Raw genomic sequence first — 19,405 nt, forward strand, 5'->3', positions numbered from 1 at the left:
GGCTAAAGTGGCTTACATGCCGATAAACCACAAGCTTGACGATAAGCAGGATGCCACTCGCGCAGATAGGCGAGCCGACGCGTCTCGAGTGCAGTCAATGCCCAAAAGTAGAGTGACTGATTCAGCGTCAAAGTGAGCTCGAAGCTATCGCAAGATGGATGCGTACCGCGGACTTCTTAAATCTTTTATCAGTTTGTTTAAAGTAATTAAGTTACTTCTCATACACACCACAAGAGCAGTTGCCGCAAAAAAAATCCCAGCAAGCGAAAGCAAAGCATTCGCGGCAATAGCTAATTGACGCTAATCATACTAAGCACATTTCTTTTTTTCCTTCGATCGCTGGCTTATTTTATCTTGTTGCTGAGTTAGGTTGCCCTCCGCAAGAAGATAATTCACTTGGACTAATTATATCTACCCAAGACACGAAAAATGCGCGCAAGCTTGTCGTGTAGACTGAAGACAACGTCTCTTCAAATGTCAAAGCCTTGGCGCTATTCAAATAGCCGCAGCCATCATAACACCTGTGTGTCATTTGAGTTGTAAGCCCTTTCCGATTTTTCTTCTTTCTTTTTCTAGGCGCCCTCATAAATCCGCTACCGGAGAATACCGTTAAAGAATGACTCACTTCATTTGAATACTTGGCACATTCTACTTCGTGATTCAAAGTTGCCTCTCCTTTCATCCGCTAGTGACGTAATAATATGAATCCCATCACGCCGCTTGTATGGCATTCAAAGAAATCTCTCCTCCAGCGTAGAGTTAAACGCAGACAATCAACGACTAATATGTTATTAAACCTCGGCAAAGGCTAGAAAGACTCGTCGAATTTGCATCTTTTCATTTGCATGCTCCGCCGGTAAAGATAGCGAGGGTTCAGATCGGAAGAAAGGGCGGTAAACGCTCAATAAGTTTTGCACCGTGGCGTTCGTCGAACTTGCTGGATCCTTCGGAAACAAGTGCAAAGTACAACGTGCGCGTCCGCGTCAGCAGCTTAAGAATAAAAAAAAGCCCACAGGTCTCGCGGTCGATGGCGCGCAACAAGAGTGCCTGCGGGATGTGCTCTGCGGCCGAGCCGAAGGAAAGAGAGAGAGAGAAGACTGAATACCCACGGGCAGGTGCGAACGTTTCTGCTCCGACAGGGAAGAAAAATAGACGCCCGGCCAACCCTGCGCGACAGTGCACCGGCCGCAGCGGAATTGCCCATGCAGGCACGTAACACAATCATAATCCCCTTCAGAAAGGCATGATTAGTGGAAGGGAATTTTCCTGCCCTCTTCCTTTAAGTTCTTTGTTTTCTTTCTTTTCGTTACTGCTTTCTTGCCCGACGCCTTTTTTCCCTTAGTACATTTTCTTTATGTCCTAGCCGTAACGTGCGCCGACGTAAGGATTTGAAAGACGAAGCACAAATGAGATTGTGCTCCGACGTTCGCTACAAAGCAGCTCAGGGCCTGAGGTTGGTGTTCGACGTGTGTGCGTTCAGTTGGAAGATGGGGACCGGAGGTTAAGGAAGAGGAAGAAGCATTTGACAAGCCACCGATGGCGGTTATGACCAAACCCTTGTGCCCCGCGTAGAGAATAGCTAATGACAAAGGGACAGCCTGCATGCATCGTGTTCCTTTCATCAGGGGCCTCCTTTCTTCTCCTTTTATTGCGATAGCAATTATACGGACTCTCCAGGCACATTTCTGCCGTCAACGTCGCCGTCGCCGTGAGGTTCTGTATGAGTGAAAGCGTGTGAGGGCGAACGCGGTTCATCCTCGCGTGCGCGAGCGAGGAATGCGGCGCGCATGCGTGCCTTCTCCTGTGGCGCGCGAGGCAAGGGCCGTGAGACGAGGGAGGAGGGGCGTTCTTCTCCGGCGGCTGCTACGGTGTCTCGACGTCCTCCTCGCCCGCCGCTCTGTGCAGAGTGGACAAAACTTCGGCGATCGAGACACTCCAGCACCTGCTATGTGAGTGCCCCAACTTTCTGCTCGCGCGCGCGTCCCTTGCCCGTGTTTACCGTGGGCACGGCCTGCCGTGCGACACCGTGACTGAAGTCCTGCACCCCTCGGGCTGCCCTTCACGACACAGGACACTTCTACGTGCGTTCCTGACCTTCGCCGAGGCTGTCGGCCTCGCCGACCGCCTTTAGCTCCAACACATTTCCGCGGCGTGCTCCTGTTTTGGCGTCTCCTACGGCGTTGGCCACGCGAATCGCGGACGTCGTAGTAGACGCCTTTGGTGGACGGGCGTTGCCGGCTCTCGTGTGTCTTGAAAGCGGTCTGCGACGTGGGTAAAGAGCGCGCCCGCGCGGGCCTCATCTTCAAAGCGATCTGCGATGTTTACAGAGTGTGCGTAGTGCGGGTAGCTTCGTATGCGCTGTACTTTCAACGTTTCGTACGCGTTGAAGCAACAGATGCGCGGAGGTCAGTTGGCTCAAGACTGCTGCCGCGATTCCTAGCTGCATCGTTTTCATGGACAGTTTCCGCTGTCATTGAGCGTTGTGTGTTCACGTTTACCTGTGCGCGCGTGACACCGTGCTGCTTAATTAAGTTACAACACGTTGACAGGCTAGTTGGTTTGAATCCATGATAGAATTTGTAAGCGCGACTGAACAGGGACGCAAAAAGAAGCAGACACGCAAAGACAGCGCTGTCTCCGTGCGTTTCTTTCTTTCTACGTCCTCGTTGAGTCACGCTTACGCATTACATCATTGTTAATTTAGTTAGTAAGCGAATGTTTACAAGGTTATACGGCCGATAAAACGACTATCCTTACTTCGTACAGCTATCTACTAATTTGCCATCGCAATCGCTCCTTCACCTTTCGGGTGGAACTGCGATTCTTTTTTCTATTTATAGTACTACAAGCGGCGAACAGGACGATGTAGATAAAGAGCTGAATGCTCCGACTAGACGAATAACGCTATCCCTGCTTCAATCCACGTGGTGACAAGCGTGAGCCAGAGCAGCGCTCTCGTGTGACCTCGTTCTGCTGCAGGCGGTCACGAGGACGCGAAGGGATCAGCGGAACGCGTGACCCTTTCGATGGCCGGCGCGCGAAGAGACAAGATGAAGTAAAAGAGAAAAAAGGATTGGCCAAGCGATGCTGCTTTTCATGGTAAAAGAGGTCCAACAAGGAAGCGGCCATTGTTCACCTCCAAGGAAGCGCAGCGGGGGTCGGATGTCCGCCTTCTCAGGACGCCCCCAGTGACGCGCCACTTTTCTCTGACGGGACACTGAAACCCACGTGTACACGAAGTGGCAGGCTGGACACTGCTATCATCACGGCGTCCTTTTGTGCGGTGCGAGAAGCAACGACATATAGGCCCACTTGGCTTACGAAAGCGCGGCGAGACAACGAAGCATGTTCTTGACAGCACTGGAACAGCGGAAGCTAAGTGGCCCTGATGTTCACGATGCGTGACGTGTGCCGCTTAACGGAGAAGCGAACGAGGTTTAGCCATGTTCACGTACGTATATGCCACTATACAACTTACGGAGTATTGGAGCGTTAGAGAATGTAATAAGCAGCAGCGCCACTAGTGCCGCCGTTTTGTGACCGTTTGTTTCTTTAACATGCGTGATGTGTTGCACGAGTTTTGTGTTGAATAAATGCTCGTTTAGAAAAAAAATATAACCTTACAGGGCTAGTGAATACATCGCTGCACATGCCATTACGCCAACAACTATATAAAGAACATGTTCCGCCATTGCAATTACAATCCCACATTCTCTACATGGTTGAAATGAGCTTCGCAATATGGCGCAATCGGTGTGGCTGTTTAGACGGCTGCTCACGCGTCTTTGCTATTCCGATCCGTAGTAAATGGTAGTACGCATGCGGACAGGGCAATGTCTCTGCTTCAACTCATATTTTTTCCGCCTCTTCTTTGCCTGCACAGTTATCCGAAGGGCATGGTGCACGAATCGCGTGCGTGTGTATCACTCCCGACGCCGAAAACGGCAGAGTCGTCCCTGTGTCTCGTGTCCTAGAAATAAAAAAAAAAGATCATTTACTATGGAAGAGCTGGACGTCTCTTTGGCTGCTTTTCGACGTTCATCTTCTGCAGGGTCCGATGGCATCACCAATGCAACTCTTGCCCATCTGGACAAGAGGCCAGGAAACAACTGTTGAATTACTACAACCGCTCGTGGCATGATGGCATTGTTCCCCAGCAATGCACGATTAGTAGGCTCGTACTGCTACTCAAGCAAGGAAAGCCGCTTTTCGACCTGACGACATTTCGCCCTATTGCCCTGGCGAGCTTCATAGGGAATATAACAGAAGATATGTACATTACACACCTAGAATGTTATCTTCAACGCCACAATGTGTAGCTTGACTCCATGACAGGCTTTCGGTGAGGCAGGTCATCAATAGGCAATGTTATCGGCCTCACAGCGTTCATGCAACAACAAAAATTTTTCAAGCTCATACCAGTGGCGCTCTTTCTCGATGGGAAAGCGGCTTACGGTAATGTCACACATGAAGCGATCCACGAGTCATTGGAGGCTGTTGGAATCAGTGACCGAATATTTCTGTAGATCAGCGACTTTTTGACCGGAAGGTCCTTCTTTTTAGCAGACCGAAGGTGACCTGATTTCTATCTATTATGCAAACGGTGGCGTCCCACAGGGCGGGGTATTGAGCCCTAGTCCCTTTAACCTAACTATGGTTGTCCTTGCTGAAATTACCCAAGACAATTCACCCATCAATGTACGCTGGTGACATTTGTCTTTGGTCTTCTGCGTTGGCTCGTCTTCAAGTGCACGCAAGAATTCAGTGGGCAGCCATCCTTACTTGCTCGTATCGCCAGAAACGAGGCGTTCGTGTGTCCATCGAAAAATGCGCGTTAATCGCGTTTACACGCAAATTCGTGGAACCGTACCCTGTTTATCTCAATGTGTAGGTTATCAAATACTGGTCAGAAGCCTCACTGCTTGGTAGGTGCGAATATTGACAGGAACCTTTCATGCAGCCCCCGCTGCATCTACCTGAAGCGGAGACTAATTTTGATTGTACATACAATGAAGTTCTTGTGTGCAACAACATGGGGCACGTCGGTACGGTCCTTGCTGCAGCTTTACAGAGGACTGTATGTGGGCTTTTTACGGTACAGCTTGCTGTTTTACACAGGTAAAACAGACATTCGCACCCTCGAAAGATTGCAAGGCCAGGCTCTACGAACATGTCTTAGACTACCAAGATGCGCCTACACTCATGCAACAATCATGATTGCTAGAGACTACTTTGTTCCAACATAAATAATGATTGACAACATTAGAGCACAGATTCGACATCTTTATTGCGTACACAGGCACTATATTGCTGATTTTCCAGCACAAAGACCTCAAGCCTCATTTTCAAAGTTCTTTACGACACATCAAGGCTACCTTCCGTCGGGCTTTGCACTAGCAGCAAGACCACTGTTACCCCTGTGGTGCCTCCAACAGCCACAAGTATGCCTCACGATTCCTGCAATCACGAAGAAGACTCATCATTCAACAGTGGCTCTACGTCAGTTGACACTGTCATTACTGAACGAGGCTTATGAACCAAGAAGGCACATTTGCACCGATGGATCTCTCTTAGCCATCAGCTCCACGGGCGCTGTTATCATCTCGCCCTTACAAGTCACAATTAAGTTCAAAGTGTCCCACATAACGACTTCTACGGCAACAGAACTTGCCGCACTACGTACCGTTGTTGATTATATCGCACAAGCAAAACCTCGAAATTGGGTCATTCTTTGTAACTCTACGGCAGCCCTTTAGAGTCTGCAGTCAGATTTTCGATGCAAGATATATGAGCAAAGTGGTGTTTGAGACCAGAGAAGTTATCCATCAAGCCCTTATAAACGGACATGTCATCATCTTCCAAGGACTTCTGGAGCACTGTGGCATCGTCAGAAATGACCTTGCTGAGGATGCCGCCCGGTCAGACCATGAAGAAACCTTGACAGTTCCTATACACTTATCAAGGACAGACGCTGCGAGGGGTCTTCGTTTACTTGCTCAAAACAAGACTGAAACTTTGTGTAACACCCTGATTTTTCCCAGCTGCCGTCTCCGCCGGCTGGATCCTACATTGAAGCTACAGATTCCATCGAACTTCTTCAGCCGTGATGGAACATTACTATGCCGCCTCTGGTTAGGGGTGGCTCTTATGAATGACTAATCATTCCTTATTAGAACGTCCGACTCTGACTCATGCAACTGTAAAGAGACGATTGAGCACGTGTTATATTTTTGTAATATCTATGACGTCGAACGCGACATTCTTGGGAAGGTGTTGTTTCGATTGGACAGACCATTTTCAGAGACTAAGATTCTCAGACCATGGCCCCACGCGTCGCAGGCTTACAAAGCGACGCGGACACTGCTACAAGTCATGAAATCGACTGGCTTAAGTGTCCAATTGTAGGCGTGAAGTGATGGACAACCGCTCGTGTTCACACTGAGAGTACCTTCTTCCCTCCCTCTCCTTTCTCTTTTCATCACTTAGACCTCTTTCCCCGTGTAAGGTAGCAAACCGGACGCGCGCCTGGTTGACGCCCCTATCATTCCTTCCTTCTTTTCCTTCTCCTCCTCCTGATGCGAGCTTTTTTTAAGAAAGTTCTGAGAATCAACTTGTTCTTCTCGTCCGCTCGACTATAATTCAGTACTGAACCGGAAGTAACAGCTGCTGTGAGTCGATCAAAAGCGTGACTATGGGAACGCGTGTGCTCCTACACTGCGCTTCGTTACGCTGCAGAGTGGCACCTGCTTAGGCATGAGCACAGACTCGAACGAAGGTACATGTGAATTGACTTTGCCCGAACCCCATTGCACGCCCCAAAGCGTTCAGTACCATGTAAGTTGCGCACAGCGCGCTCAAACCAAGCCATGCGGCTGGTGTCTTGCCATCCTTCTTCCCTGGGATAATGTCGATTAGCAAATATTCGCCACTTCCCACAAGGAGTCCGGAACAGAACGCATAACGCTGGCACTAGTATGCCAGCTGTTTTTAACATTTTCTTCTTTCTTGCGGCATACTTCGGTTCATTTAGCTCATATTATCTGAGAAAGATGTGCCAGGCGGGCATCTGTCGTTACTTCTGGGAAGATTCGGCGCCATGACACCGAATGGGATTGTAGTGCAGAATCGAAAAACGTATGAACAGCCATGCTCGGTTTTCTCATATTTCATTTTTACAGTGAAGCTGTTAGAACCTCGCTGAATTACTCTTGACGTCCGCAGCTTCGCCGAGCTGCGGGAGAGAGAGCTGAGAGAGCGTAAAAGCAGAGTATAAAAATAGCATCGTGGCGAGGGTGGGTGGGGCCTAGCGGGGAAGGAGGAGCGGCGCGGCAGGGACACAGATGGTGTGACGTCATTGCTCTCCGATAAAAACGCGCGCGCTCACTTCGGCGGTCCTCTTTCTCGCCGTGGAAAAAAATTTCTGGCTCTGCCATCGCAAACGCCAGAGACCACGGAGCAGGGGAAAGTCCAGCAAAGTTAGACTAAGGTGCGGTTTGGCAGTACAATACTGGCCTTCCCCCAGCTCGGCTGGTCTCTGGTGTTTGCGATAGCAGAGCCACACACATTTTTTTGCTATCCGCGTTCGATATTGTGTCAGCAGTAGGCACGGGAGGTTTGAGGTTTCGCAGTATTCTTACTGCTCACTAATATATAAGTTCCCGTAGAATAAAACACAATGCTGTCCTATAACATTCTGACTGCCTTCTACAGCACAGCGGCGAAGATTAGCTCTTTGGGCTTTCCGTCGAACCAGCCTGAACGTTTCGCCATGAATACCCAGCCTTTAATTAAGAACTTGTTATCAATTTGTTTCGGCTCAGGCATTAGTCGAGTTCATTCATCGCGTACATTCGCACGGCTGTGCTAGATGAAACAACGTTTTTTTGTCTTTTTGCTGATGCCGTGGTATCGAATTGTGGCCCACCTTGGTTGCTTAGTGCCTATGGTGTCGGACTGCTAAGTACGAGATCGCGGGATCGAATCCCAGCCACGGCGGTCGCATTTCGATGGCTGCGAAATGCGAAAACAGCCGTTTACTCCGATTTAGGTGCACGTTAAAGAACCCCTGCTGGTCCAAATTATCCCGGAGTTTCCCATTACGGCATGCTTCATAATTAAATCGTGGTTTTGTCACGTGAAATCCCAATTTAATTTTTTTCCCCGAACTTAGGCTTCCGACTGCGTAGGTATATGAGAATCAATAGAGATTGTTTCAAAAATACGCTTTTTGACGCTCATTCTTTATCGCGTTCCGGAAAGGAGTACGCTTCCCGTGATATAGAGACAAGTACTGTTCCACATTTCTACTCATTCTCGCCTACATCACGCGCCTACTAAACAATGCCTCAGCTAACTACTCATTCACCCTTCTGCAAGTGCTCAGGCAAGAATCGCTAGAGCCTTCTGCAGCCCGCATCGTTCATAAAGCGAAATTTAGAACGGTGCTTTGTGTAAACGAAGAAGCTGTACAGTCCTGGGACATTCCCCGTGAACGTGGAATGGAGGAGGTTAAGGCCGAAGGAGGAGGGGGGGGGGGGATAAGTGAGGTTTAAGTTCGCACTCGGTCACCACGAAAATTAAGTGTTTGCCCTAACTGCTTGCTCTTCGCACTAAAGTGAATTACCGCCAAGCAAGCACATTCTAACGAACAGGCCAACAAACGCGTATACAGAAGCGCCAAACCAAAAGAAAAGAGAATATAGCACAAAAGCTGGAAACACGGGCTTAAGCAGAGCTGGCCGGATGGAAGAATTACAGATGTAATGGAATGACCACTTGCCTGAAAGACCTAATACGTAAGTATATTGGTTCGATGTCCCTGCTGTTTCCGAATATATATAAAAAATGAGTTTAATTAGGGGACCCCAAATGTTTAGCCGGCCTAATTTAAATGTTGTTCGTGGCTACTACCCAAAACAGGATGCAAACAGCCATGTCTCGCGTTCTTATTTTACTTATTTCATTTCTGTATTTATTTATTTTTTTTATTAGTAACAAACCAACAAACACAATGTACTTGGGTGCGTGCTAACAGCTGTTACTCAAAGTAATATGACGGCCACTCCTTCCAGCTAATAGCGAAATAGTCGACGATCCCAAATTGCCTTAGCGTTTGCAAGTACTTAATGAGACAGCAGGTTTTCGCTTTATTGCATCCCGCCCTCGCCAAAAACCTTACGTCATAAGAAGTTTACCTATTTTTTATGCTACCACTGCAAATATGAGCATTTTCAAGCCTAATGAAGGGGCGTCGCTAGGAAGCAAAATGCCAGAATATGCGGTAGGTTTTGTAATATTTGCGCATTTTCTGTTTTTCTACGAATGAACCAAAGCGTAAGTGTGTTACACAACACATATAAACTCGTAGGGTATTGCATTCCTCTACTAGTTACAATACATATCATGAAAATGTGGTGCATTACTTTCGACATGAGAGAGAGAGATAGGGGTAAACGGGATGGGAAAGGCAGGGAGGTTAACCGCATATGATTCTGGTTTGCTACCCTGCCCTCTGGGAAGGTAAGGGGAAATGAAAGAAGGAAACAACCGCGGAGAAAAAAAACGAAAAAAAAGAGGCCGTGAATGTTTTGAACGTCCAGCGCAATTACAGTCTCTCCAATAGGTCACTCGAACGCAAAAATTTAGGGAATGCCTTGACTCTCTTGTGGTGTGACAACGACATAGGTTGGCGTTCCAGGACTGTCTGCCCCGAAAGTGGCCGGCCTTCAAGACGCGCCAGCACCGTTGCGAGTGACTACTTGTGTGCGCTGTATCGGGAACCACGACATGGAACGCGGTCGATAGTTTCCTCGTCGCCTCAGTGGTCACACGCAGCACTATCCTTCCCTCAGACGCGGAAAAGCAAATGACTTCGTAACTGCAACGGCAAGCCACAGTCGGCAAAGTACAGTTACTTTCGGCCCGAGTTTCCCTATGTAGCAACTGTGGTGCCGCGAATGACCGAAGCAAAGCAGGCCACGTTGACTGCTTGACATCACGCTGTGTTTGTGCGGGCATGCTCAAAAACCACCTAATGCCACAAACATTTTGACTTGTGCATGATGAACGAAAATAGTAAAATAGGAAGAAGCCGTCGATAAAATGTAGTAACTAAGATTGGCATTTTCGTCCGAAGCTAGGGCGAAGCAGTGACAGCAATACCAAAGTGTAATGGTGTAATACGTCAGACCGTGTTCCACCTATACGCGGTTGCGACACTTTGCCATGAGGCAGCACGCAAGGCAACTACAGGGTTTGGCGCGCAATAAACAGCGGCCTGGCAACTGTACCAGGCGTCTCACGAAGCTGGCGTGATTAGGAGCGCCAACAGTGGCGTTGCAGGCGTCGCATCTCGATTTGAGCACGAAATGACAACGAAAGGAAAATCCGTCGGCGTTGTAGTCAGCACTTGGGGAAATGGTAGATGATCTTAGCTTGGCGTTTACTGCCCGTTCTCATAATACCAGTGCATAAACACACAGCGGTTCAAGCAGAACCGCTAGTGCGTTTGTAGTATGCCTGCACGCAACGCTCATGCTAGCAGCGGAAGGCTCCACCACCGCGCTGTTCGAGCAGAGCGGCGCATGCGCCATTGATAGCAGGGCAGCACGACGACGACGCCAATGCTGCGAACGCGCCTTAAGCTTCTGAGTGATTGCTATTGCTACAAATGAATAAAAAAGAACGGCTAAAGTCAGGCACATAATGACAGCAGAGCAAAAGGTATCTGGCGTGAGAGAGAACAATTTTTTTTTTAATTTCACAATTAGCTTTTCGTGTTGCGAATGAATACTGTAACTGGCACTGTCCATGCCTCTACAGCTTAGCTCAGATCTCGGAGTCCAAGGAGGAGTTCCTACGAGGGCCTGATTGGCCTTCGTTCTCATAGAATATCCCATGGCCAAGCCTGCACAGTAATCAAGCATTGCCTTGGGATTTTTCAAGTTCCTGCTACGAAGAACAACAGGACGGAAAATACATACAAAATAAAAAAAAATTATGTTCGTATTTCCTAAAAGATCGCTAAAATTCTCTGTCGAAAGCATTCCTACAATACAGCGAATGACCTGCCGCCAGCAACGACCAACATAAGCAGCTCACGTGAAAGAGCGATGGAGTAAAGCAATATTTATTTCTAATAAATCATCGTTTGCGTCAAATGAAAATCTTACTGCAGATGCAGCGTTTAGTAGTCTGCGCCTCTGACAGTCAATTGTCGGTCGCCAATCTGCGTACATCGCAATCATGTTAGGAAGAAACTCGGGATTTCTTTTTATATAGTCGTTTTACCACAGCCTATGTCAAGGGACAACTTAGCAAATATATTCTTTGTCTTACAACCCGAATAGGAAAGTGCAAAGAAAGACAAAACGTACATAAAGGTGCCCGCGTGCCCCACAGAATATTGGGAGAAATTTCCGGACACTTGCTTACCTTACCCCCCAAAAATAATGAGACGAATTGCTGCCAGCATACGTATTTTCAGACAAGAATCAAATAGAGGGACCTTCAATAAACGTAGTACATTTAAAGATAAAGTGGGCCCCGCTATTGGGCAGAGGGGAGGGGGGGAGGGGGAACTGCTTCCGGGCAGCGGAGAAGACTCGCCGGAAAAAACAACTGTAGAGGGCCGCTCTAAGACAAACATTAAGCGCCTTATAAAAACAACAATGACAATAACGAGAATATTAACAGCGGCGCTGACAGGACGACTATGACGATGTCACGGCGAAGACTAGTACTTCGAGGACCCGTAATGGAATTCTGGCTGCAAGCAAGCACAGTTTTATCTTCTGGCGACTTCTTCTGCCAAAAACATTTTTTTATATCTCCGGAAAGAAGCCTAGTGAGGACAGCTGCCATAAACGCCGTGAAAGCTTGATTAAATATGCTAAACAGGCCTCCACTTTGAAACAACGTCTTTCGAGAATTGGGTGATATACCGGATATGCTGGTGGACCTCCGGCGAGGGGTGTAAGTGATCATGGCATTCTGTGGCTGAGCGGGGCGTTGTGAATTCTTTTTGAGGCCATGGTGACAGCATTCTGGTGGGTTAGAACGCGAGATCCTCGTGCACCAAAGATCCCGTGCTCGTTGAAGAAACTCAGGTGATCAAAAGGGTTATTAACCCCTCGCTGCATCGTCTGGTAGCACTGGTGTTGCTTTGGGAAGTTATATCTATAGTATTTTTACCCACCTTTGCCGTGTCCGCCGACTGTTTCCACCCTTCTTCTCCCTTTCACGTAGTGCCACGCAGCAAACCACAAGTTCTTCCGGTTAATATCCCTGTCTTTCCCAACTCATATATATATATACATATATATATATATATATATATATATATATATATATATATATATATATATATATATATATATATATATGTGTGTGTGTGTGTGTGTGTGTGTGTGTGTGTGTGTGTGTGTGTGTGTGTGTGTGTGTGTGTGTGTGTGTGTGTGTGTGTGTTTGTGCGCGTATGTGTGTGCGTGACGTGATCATTTGTGAGACCCTGATGCGTGTCCCATTGTCCGTATGTCACAGTATTCACACTTTCACTCTCTACTTGTTGTCCCTTTCCTGTTCCCTTTTACCTTGCTTTCAGCGTATCGATGCACGCGGAATGCTCGACTGATTAGCTTTCCTGACATTCACTTCCTTTCTTTTTCTATCTCTTTTTAGTCACGCCTATCGCTATCAATAATCAGAAGCTGGTGGACAAGAACTGAGCAAATTTCAGCTTATGTTCGAGACGGAAAGAAGCTTCCCCGAGTGGCTGACCGGATTCGTATCCTCAAGCCATGGATGAATTGGCGAAAACCCAAGAGGAAGAACTGACCACATAGCACGAACCCAAAGTTATCATCCAGGAGTATTCTCGGTGCATGATTGTCTGTCTACCTTTCTTGAGGGCTCATATATAGAAAGTGGCATCATGCCCTCTGTGTTTGCATTTGGCGTGCTTTCTCCTCACTTTTGATCTTTTAGTAGTGCAGCGACTTTGTTATTTTTTCCATAAATAAAATATGTGCGCAATGCCACAAATGGGAAACCATGTTACCATCCGCAGTCTTCAGTGGCTAATGTCAGTAGCTTGGCCTGCGGTACCAATCGAACCTACTACTACGCTTACGTTGGAGGCTAAATGACAACGCTGACTCACTTGCCGACGTTATTATGCTTTAGTTTGGACACGTACGTGTATGGAGAGAAAATATATACGATAGTTGTAACACGAGACGGTCGCAAGCTTAACTAAAACGTATGCGGCATTTTGCCAGGAGATCCATTGACAAAAATGATGCGTTCCATATAGCAACAAAAAAAGGGTATAGAGTTCCGTTTAAGAGCGCTTCTCGAGAAAGAAATCTGGCGCTTAAAACTTCGCACTCCGCGAATCGAACACTGGCACTCCCAGTCAAGACGGAAATCAATACAAAACTGCCAAGAACAACTAAAGCGTGGAATTCGCAACACGTGACACGGTGGCTATACGCATCTACCTCAAAGTTTTTGTGGGTCAGTGAAAAAAGTGTCTGGCAAGCGTCTCGCAATCACATTACCGGCCCTTCATTTTCATGCAGCCTGCCGTGCAGAGCAGTCCCTGCTGACTACTGAGTACTGCTGACTCGAGTCCATCAAAGAAGTCCGTGACCATAATAAAATGTTTTGCGCTGCCCATACCATATTCCGCGTGGAAAACCCTGACAATGAGGAGTTTCGCCCTTTCCAATAAATCACAATGTGCGGCCACGCTAGACGCACACAAAAGAAAAAAAAAGGAAAGCGAAAGAACGGGAAACAGCACTAAGACAAAAGGCAGGCAGCCTTTCTTTGAATCATTCGCAGTTCTACGGTTACAGCCGTAGTTGTAGTATCTAAATAGAAACGGTGTTCTGCTACCCTGTCTGTCGCCCTTTGTAAAGACATTCTCTACAAGAAATCGTCGATGTCATCTTAAAGCGTGGGCGCCGAATGTGAAAACGCTGGTATGAATTACCCTTCCGGCACACAGCGAAAAACTCTTATTCGTTCACTTGTGATCCGACACATGACCACTGCTGCACGGTTATTGCAAGCAAAATCGAATTCGGTTTGGTCCTGCCTATCTCCTCTTCATCGAAGACCAGGGCGCGCAAACCAGGGCCCGCGATTACCCGGACTGCCATTGCAACGGAGGTGTTTGTCATCGCTACTACGTTAACCTCAGACAGTGATAGCTTCTCTTGTTTATCTTGCGCCTGCTCACTAGCGTTACGCTGTTACACTCTCCAGGCTGCCCAGACGGAGCAAGCGCATTTCAATGATGGCGTCTTATATAGTATGACCTAACCGTCTGGACAGGATTGTGATGTGGCAATCCAATTAGTGCAACCGCCTTCACTCATTCAATGTTACACAACGGGTTTGGTATGTAAATAATTGGATTGTATCTTGGTTTGCAACCATGTCTTACGTGATTATGCAAACAATGAACAGGCTTTTTCATATTAGAAAATGATGGTTTCTTTAAGTGGATTTTAAATGTACAAAAAAACATACTGAGACACTGAGACAATTTCACTGTGTCCTCCAGAACCACATAAAGCAAAAGTAGGTGAGGCGTTCGATACAGAACAAAGATAGTACAAAGAAAGAGTGGGATCAATCGTTGTCTATTTGGTTCCTCTGCAGCACTAAGAGACAAAAGAAAGGAAAGAGAAGAAAAGCTGAACAGTCCGTACAGAGGCTTAGCGCACTGATACTTCTGAACATAACCAAGGGTGTTAATTGAACGTGTGCCACGTGTCAAACCACCGCAGCTCCTTATCCAGAGGTCCACGCGGCATGGACAACGAATAAAAAGCTCACCCCAGCATTACCTGGAAATCTGAAAGAAGGACAAAATAGAGGGAATCACGAGAACAAATTGATAGGCGCAGTTAAGTAGATGAAACGAATCACCACCCATCCCTCGGCCCTTATCCAGCCGTCAAGACAGCCTGTAAACCGGCTGTTGCGGGGTTCCACGAAAGTCCCTCAGCCCGCCCTTCACCTGGCAGCCGGAGTGAAGAAATAAAGGAGGGGGGGGGGGGGGGGAGACGACGACGAACGAACTAGGTGCCACCGGCTGATTTCTTTCCACAGATCCCTAACCAATTTCTTCGGAGGCGGAGTTGCTGCGGGTTATGGCAAGCATGGGCGTGATATCCCCACGGAGTCGACGATGGTGATTTGTTGCCGGACAGTCTTCAGATTCCCTAGTCGACTCGCCTAAGGAAGACGACGGTATTAAAGCCGAGCCTTTTCGAGAGTGAGGGGAGAGGGTCCTGATGGGAACTGATACGTTTATCTTGCTCCTGCATGGAGTGGGCGTCCCTACTGGAGCCGTGTACCTAAGATAAATAAACCCTTTTGCCTTCATTTTCTACAACCTGACGTAGTAGTCGATGGGCTTGGTGGATGTATAGATAGATGGATGGATGTTCTGAGCGTCCCCTTTGGAATGGGTTGTGCGGTAGCCCCACCAATCTCTTGCTATTATACTGCCTAATGTTCTACCTAGGCTAAAAAAGAAAAAAAAGGGAAAGAAAGCCCACCATGAATGCCCATAACCAAATTTTTTTACCCTTTATTGTGAAATTTGTTTTTGTACGTGTTCGTTTGTTGTCGTTTCCCTTACTTTTCTGCCACCAATCTTCCAATCACCTCTTACTATTGGATTCAAGGCCCCGAACGCCACTCTAGCCACAGCAACACTTATAGAGGATAGGTGGGTGTTCTACTTTGTCAAACGCACACAGCATACACACGCACACAAGAGAAAAAAGAACATATTGCACTAGTTTTGCTTGTAGCAGCGTTTTAAAGGGATCAGCCCTTTATTTTTCTCAAAAATAAGGACGCGAAATCTGTGAGCAATGAGAGTATGAAAGTTGAGTCCGCAGCGCTGGCGTTAAGCCCGCATCCAGTAAGGTCAAGCGCGATGCCATACGGGAAAGCTGCAACTCGTTATTCCCGCGGGGTCCCAGTAAAAGGCTTCTGCACCGAGCCACTCGGGAGTAAACTGGCCGGCGCTCGTGTTTATTCGCCCCACTTTCTCCACATTTTGCGTAGCTCATCGGTTCGACTGCTATGCCCTCTCTCCTGGATATTTAAGAAGAGCCTGATTTTGATAAGTGGCACAGTCCTGAACATTATCGTTTGGTTCTTTGGTTCCATTTTCATACTTTTACCAAACTCGCACTAATGAGCACTCTTACACTGCTTCCGAAAATTCCTATGGGACTGTTATTTATACGTTGTAGTTTTATAAGTTCCATTGTCGACTTGTATTTGGTGGCGGTGGTGGAGGGAAGAAAAATAAAGCAGGCTTGTGCGTTATTTCCTGCGAGTGGCGCAATAACTGTGGCCAAAATGGACTTAATCGCCCATTAACAGCAGCCCATTATCCAAACGTAGAGTGAAGCTGTTTGCTTCTTTATATGCATGGGTAAGTATAATGCCCTTTAAAGAGGAAAGGTGCGGGAAATAACAGTGATAAGGAAGGAATCTTTACATTGACAAATTAGCCCTTGGCGCGATAACTTGTGTGACACATTGCGCTTGAGCATAAATATCGGTACGCTAGCGGTTCTGCTTACACACTAGCAATCTAAGCGCGGTAATGTATGCAACGGCACAGTTGACGAGAATTAAGATCGCATGAATTAGGTTCGTAAGAATTAGAATGGTCTCAAATATTGACTATTTATTTGGAAGGAGACGCCACGCATGTTAATAAGGCAAAATAAAGTATCTCATTTGTGTGGTGCCCTCGCCTAAATTCGCGAATAGTCATAAATTCAGAAATTTGAATCACTTCGAAACTTACGAAACACGAGTCCAACAGAACCGAAAGCATGGCAAAAGACACCAGTTGAATGTCGAACGTTGACAAGGGAACCTGAAGATAATCCACAACTGCGAAGCAGCTATGCACAGCTAAGCACAAGGCCGGGTGTTCGATGCCAAGCAGCGGCGGACGCATTCAAATATGAAGTGAAGCGCAAAGACGCCTCTGTGCAGAAATTTTGCCCCACGTTACCAAGTCTCGAGCGATTAAATGTCATTCCAACTACGTCATCCATTCTATTCATCTGGAGCTGAATTCGCGCAACCTTTTCTTTCTTTTTCCTTTTTTTTCCTCAGAGCTGCCCGCAATTCGCTGGTCACGTTGGTAATGTATTAGAAATAATAATGTCATCTCCACCATCACCATTGACTGACTTTTGGTTGGCTTTAATAACACTTTTAGCATTAGAACTTTGCTGTTAATACGAGCCTATAGGAGCAGCTTCTGGTCGCAAGACCAGTAAATAGCACTGAGGCACCTAAAGGTCGGAAGATCTCTCAGTGACTCACGGAGGAACAGAGAAACAAGGGTTACCTGTACCCTTCAATCACAGGTTAATAATAAGAGGATGTATATCAATTATGAGCGCGAGTAGCTTGAGGTGCTCGCGCATTAGTTGTGTCACAGGTCCTTGAGTTTCCGCTCTGAGACCCTATTGAGGTAGCTTTGCAAATCTTGTTTCACGACGATATTTAGTTCTTGAAATAAGTCTTGCCAGAAAATCTCCTAAAGTTACTTAAGCACACGGTAGGTTTTCTTCAGCTTTATTGAACAGCGCACGTTAAATCCTTAGCTATTGGGAGCGAAATTATTTCGTACCAGCACCCTCGAGACACACAAACATCGCAACTATGAATATTGCAAAACGGTGTTCCGCTATGCAAACGTGTCACGAACCTCATTTCTGGCGTTAACAAAACAGGACTTCTGTGTCAATACTGCGGGTTTCCGGAATATGGTATATTTAGACTTTCAATTTACTTCGGGGCCCTCTGTACCCTATTCAATGCAAAGCGCGCATTGCTTCCATCTTCTTTTTCATCGTCGAGCAGCAGCATTTCCCCTTGAAACGCCGCTGTTCTGCGCCCAGCCCACTTTGTTTTGCTCATTTCCAGACACGTACATCCCTCTGGCGTCTTCCTCGATGCAAACCACGCCGTCGGAAATGCATCACTTGCCTTATGGGCCGCTTCAGTTCTTGTTTTCTCGTTGAACTGCGCACTCGGAAGAGAGCGGCTCTCTCATTCGCTCGACACTACAAGAAATATGGAGTCTGGCTGCTATCTCCATAGCTGAGCAATGCTTAATACAAGAGGCACTTTATAATTGCATTAACGTATACCACGTTTCGCTCATGTGTTGCAATAGCCTAAGACCGACAACGACGCAGACTGTACAGTACTTTAAGTATTTTGCCTCTATGACTTCAACGTGATGTATTACAAAATTGCGTCCTCCTTTAGGTGTGTCAGTTAAACAAATGCGAGAACAAAACTGTGCTGCTTCTCGATTTCAGTTTAATATCAGAACATTCGCCAATGGCTAACAGCTGAAATGAAGCAAGACGCTATACAGGGTAAGAACTCCAAATTACTGACAGCGTTTTAATGTGCCTGAAAATTATGACACGCGTGCAATAATCCTGCGTCAAGTTACAACACGTGAAACGAGTTAATATATACATGTATTTTTTTTCCATCAATGAGATATGACTTCGCTTGATAATTATTTCCCTTCGCCATAATGCGCATGATTTTTCTTTAGTTTTCTCTGATTGATACATTTATATCAACAAACGACTCAACGCTTAGCCTTAAGGCCCACTTTCGGAGCTTACGACATACGATTTTTCTGCGGCGCTTATTTAGAGAGAAAATTATGTCCGCTGATTTTCTAACAAGAATAGCTTTCCATTCGCGAGCGGATATCAGTTCAGTTCAAAGAGCGTACTGTACAGCTGTCCTCGCAAAGTTTCCATTCTGCATCTCTCTACTACACAGGATACGGCCTTCAGGAAACAAACGCTGACACTCCACCGAATGCAGGCAGCACGTGCATGGCTATGTCAGCGGCAAATTGAAGGATCGGTTCGTTAGGGGTAACAGTTATCATCTGCGGATAAGGCCCCAGTGCCATCGCAAGCTTTCTTTTTTCTTGTCAAAAGAAACGGTACCTGTCACTCACCTTGACGAAGTGTTCTTTGCTAGAGACTCTCGAAGTGGTGGAGCGACGGCAAGCCCTGCCGTTTACCGGAGGGAAATCGACGATTACGAATTTGACGACGACGAAGATGGCACGGCCCGGGGCGGGTTCTCTCTTTCTTTTTCTCGAAGGGCGACGATGCCGGCCAGCGGAGACCGGGAAAGTGGAAGCGCTTTTCCTTGCGGTCGGAGTCGCTTTCGGGATGTGGCCGCTAGTGCGCTCCCAACTTTTTTCCCGAAGTGCGGCAGCCGGGCCAGCGCTTTTGAACCCACCTTCCCCGCCGGCTCGCGCCGTGACCAATGGGAGCTCGAGGAGCCGATGCGACGTCACATC

General features: G+C 47.2%; 1 protein-coding gene across 3 annotated transcripts in view; it reads right to left on the minus strand.

Annotated features, from left to right (window-relative positions):
* LOC135898902 (diuretic hormone class 2-like) overlaps nt 1-19,405 on the minus strand; it is a 375,756-nt gene that overhangs the window by 72,005 nt on the left and 284,346 nt on the right. The window contains exon 1 of one of the 3 annotated variants that reach the window (XM_070529527.1): nt 19,055-19,289. The exons of the other annotated variants lie outside the window; for them this stretch is intronic. The gene's annotated coding sequence lies outside the window, so the exon portion shown is untranslated. Of the gene's footprint in view, nt 1-19,054; nt 19,290-19,405 lie in introns of those variants that run through there. 3 annotated transcript variants of the gene reach the window in all.

This window comes from Dermacentor albipictus, unplaced genomic scaffold (assembly GCF_038994185.2).
Source record: "Dermacentor albipictus isolate Rhodes 1998 colony unplaced genomic scaffold, USDA_Dalb.pri_finalv2 scaffold_23, whole genome shotgun sequence".
Lineage (NCBI taxonomy): Eukaryota > Metazoa > Arthropoda > Arachnida > Ixodida > Ixodidae > Dermacentor > Dermacentor albipictus.